Raw genomic sequence first — 3,828 nt, 5'->3', positions numbered from 1 at the left:
CAACATATTCCACATCATTTGAAATATGATTAATCCCATTCATCAGGAAAGGCCTAGTTCATAGTAATACAATTTTTTACATTCTTCATACATAAAACATTCGAAGAAGGTCAAACACACAAAGTAAGTCATAGCAGAAAAATCAATATTATTGAACATGGTTTTCACACTACCAATGTAAAGAGAAGGGAATACGAGTAAACACCCCTTGATAGTTGAGTTCCGCCATCACAAACAGTCCACTAGGGTCCAAGTGTACCATTGCAGCTAGTTAGTTGATTCTTCTGCTCACTAACAAAAATGGTTCAAAAACCTTAGCTCGCGATCGTTTCATTATGAGTAGTGAAGAATGAAGTCGACATATAAAGAGGGTGGGGGTATAAGTGTTGGACTCATTTATTTTGACCAAATTGGAAAAAATCATTAACTTTATGGTGTGGTAACATTTTTCCGATAAACATTTTCATAAAAAATGGTTATGAAGTTAAATTGGAAATCTAAACACCACTAAGGGGGTGTTTGACAAAGCTTAAAAATGAAGTTTTTTTGCTTTATTATTGTTTCCACACCGAATAAACTAAAAAAAGTGTTTGGATAAAAACAGTTTATACTGATGCCGTACCGGTAGCAAGTTAAAATCAATAAGGGGGTGTTTGGCTAAACTTTTTAAAACAACTTCTTAGGTTCCACACCACTATAAGTTAAAAAAGTGTTTGAATGAAAATAACTTATTCCGATAGGAAACCTCTGATAAATCATTTTTTCATAAATTACCCTACACTTACTTATTAACTTATAAGCTAATAAACAATATTTTTTATTTATTATTATTATTATTATTATTATTATTATTTTCAAAAGAACCTGACTTCCTAACTTATGAAGCTAAAAGTACTAGCCAACGGCTCAAATACATATCGTTCCTTCTTTCAGAAATCTATAATTATTAATTTTGTTTTATTTTCGAATCAAAACTGGTTTATATATAAGGATCATCGATATGCCAACCGAAACAAGGCTAGATATCTTGCTTCTGTTCCCATGACTATTTAGGTATTCTCTCATCCCACTGTTTGTGTATATCGATCACTTTGTGTCGCTGTATCATTGTGTGTGTGCTTGTGTGTTTCATGTTTATCGTATTGTTGTCAATCGGTGTAATATGATTCAAACTTGTATCGTGAGGGTTTGGGTATATGAATGTTTCAAATCAAAGGGAAGTTAAGAATGATATTATTAGGTTTTAGTAAATTTTGGTGGTGGACTTCTTGGAAATCCATATATTCATAGGAATAGCGATCGTCGTATGATTTTTGATTCTAAGATTTCTTCTACAAAATCATGTGCTTCGGAATGTTTATAATTATTTTCTGTTGTTTTAGTGATAACTGATAAGTGTAAAGGAAGATCTGGGAACTGCAGTTCATTGATGAGAAATGGTAATTGCAAAGCGTGAATGCCACATAGGGTTACTCTCAATTTGTAATTGTGTTATATATTAATAGTGTTCCGAATTGGCCAATTGTGTAATGTTGTGGTCCAGATTAAGTTTGATCCTGTTTCTGAACAATTTTGAGCATCTCTGCAACTCTGGCAGGCAATCATTTAGATGGACCGAACTAAACGGCAAGGCCAAGTTAGACAATCAAAATTCTTCTTTATAATTATGGTTATATTTGTAATAAAAGATTATTTTTTAGGGATTATAGCCATAATTCCACTATACATGAGGACGATTTATGTAATTTACTCTTCTATCTTCTATTGCGAAGCTGGAAGTGGAGTGCTTAATTAATAATCATTTAACAAAATACTCTGATCTAGGGAAAAGTTCTATTCAAAATCAGGCTCTAGCTCTCTCCATCTTTCTTTATGATTTTAGAACACCCTTGTTAGCACTGATGGATCTTCTGTCTTTATTCGTTTATTCATGCCTCTCTCAGTCATTCTCTTTTACCTTTCTCTATTTCATATTATTTGTTTGTTCACCAAAGCTTTTACAGTGAAGGCTTTGTGGGTGGATTGATGATTTCATGCACCAGAAATTAGTGGCAGAACTTACAGTTTGTCTCTCATGTTACTATATATATATATATATATATATATATATATATATATATATATATATATATATATATATATATATATATATATATATATATATATATATATCATCTGTACTATAGTTACATTTTCAATTGTTGATGCATGCTGTCAATCATTTGCAAATTCAAGCTGTAATGGAATTGATAAACTTATTGCTCATATAACCGGTACTGGTTAATTATAAAGAGTTACCACCATTCAAATGTCAAACAAGTTGAGGTTTAGGTAACATTTTCACATGATCGATGAACGAACCAAACATTTAAATTTCTGCTTGCAAACATGGCTGTGTGTGTATTATTATTGTTATTTTTGCATGTACATTAATAGACATTAGTCATTTATGACGACCAAAATGTGATGGAAAGGTTGAGAGTTGTGACAGCTAAAGACTTACCAAGGCATCACCCAATTGATCTTTCAAGCGGCTTCTTTCTGCACATCTCTTTATATATAGCTTGTTGTACTGTACCCCTCTTAACTTTATTTTACCATTACGTACCACTACTCTAGTTCTGGACTATAATATGTGGGAAAAAATGTTTATATCAGAATAGTTTTGGGCTATAATAATGGGCTGTATACTGAATCTTAAGAACAAGCTAGTCACTTGTTTCATGTAGCCTCAAATTTTTGGCTTACACAAATTATTTTGTTTCTTGAAATTTTATTTGTGACTTCTTTCACTTTCTCATAGTAGATATGGGCATTTTTGTGTATGTGGTGTTTGCTACTTAGGATCATATTCTATATTCTTTATCGTTATCTGAGGTGCATATGTCCAACCTTCTGCATGCAACGTGTGTTACTTTGTCATATTCGATGTCTACCTGCACTTAGTTGAGTTGATTTCACGATGATTCATTGGCTATACCTCAATTAATACTGATCATCTTGTAAATTAGGATTGCATATCATGATCGACATCACATAGTATACAGAAGTTAAGTGTAAAGGTTTAAATAAAGGCTAACAAAAACTACTGAAGCATAACCGCACTTTTACCTAAAAAAAGAGACACAGTTACATCATACGACTAAGTATTCTTATCATGCATAAAAGCTAAACCCATATAGCATTGGCCTTCTTGAGCAGCCTGCCCTTGAGATGGAGTGTCACGATCTCAATTGGACATCTATATATCAGCTCCTCCCCTATATATAAATATGGCTGGTAAACTTGGCTTACATCATGCATCCTACTGCTTTCAGCTCTCTTTAATTAATATATAGCTGCCCAGCCATCAGGATGTACATCTAGCTCATAAACTGTTGGATTCTCCCCAAAGCTGTGAATCACAGAGTCTTAATGCATGGTGTGGGAGTGGGAGATGCAGCAACAGCTTTTACTAAAAGTTACCACTGGTTTTTCAGCAGCCAACCTTGTAAGTTGAAACCATGGTCGTTATCTGAATAAAATAACTGAGATAATAATTAAGAATTATGAAGAAAGATCAAGGGATTGGCCGAAATGATTGAGCTCAAATCAAGACTATATATATGTATAGAGGCTCAAGGGTACTGTTTCACTGATTTTGGTGGAAGATATGAAAGAGGGACTGTACGTTGTAAGATAAAGACATTTAATTTACTGTTTCGAGATTATGCATACATGAGGGACCTAGCAGTGTGCATGTGCCATTGGTGCATTAATCTTTACAAAGATGCCAAAATTCAAAAGAATATATATTTTGGTACTAAAATTGAGAATAAGATAAAGTTT

At 33.0% G+C, this 3,828-nt stretch overlaps 1 long non-coding RNA gene across 1 annotated transcript; it reads left to right on the top strand.

Annotated features, from left to right (window-relative positions):
* Window positions 1-930: 930 nt before the first annotated feature.
* LOC145052235 (uncharacterized) lies at window positions 931-1,811 on the top strand. The gene is made up of 2 exons (XR_013684032.1): window positions 931-1,053; window positions 1,383-1,811. It is a non-coding gene; the product is annotated as an uncharacterized LOC145052235 (long non-coding RNA).
* Window positions 1,812-3,828: the final 2,017 nt, after the last annotated feature.

This window comes from Lactuca serriola, chromosome 5 (genome assembly GCF_051521515.1).
Source record: "Lactuca serriola cultivar US96UC23 chromosome 5, Lser_US96UC23_V15, whole genome shotgun sequence".
Lineage (NCBI taxonomy): Eukaryota > Viridiplantae > Streptophyta > Magnoliopsida > Asterales > Asteraceae > Lactuca > Lactuca serriola.
Note: the sequence above shows the minus strand (reverse complement) of the source record. Positions and strands in the feature narration are given on the sequence as shown.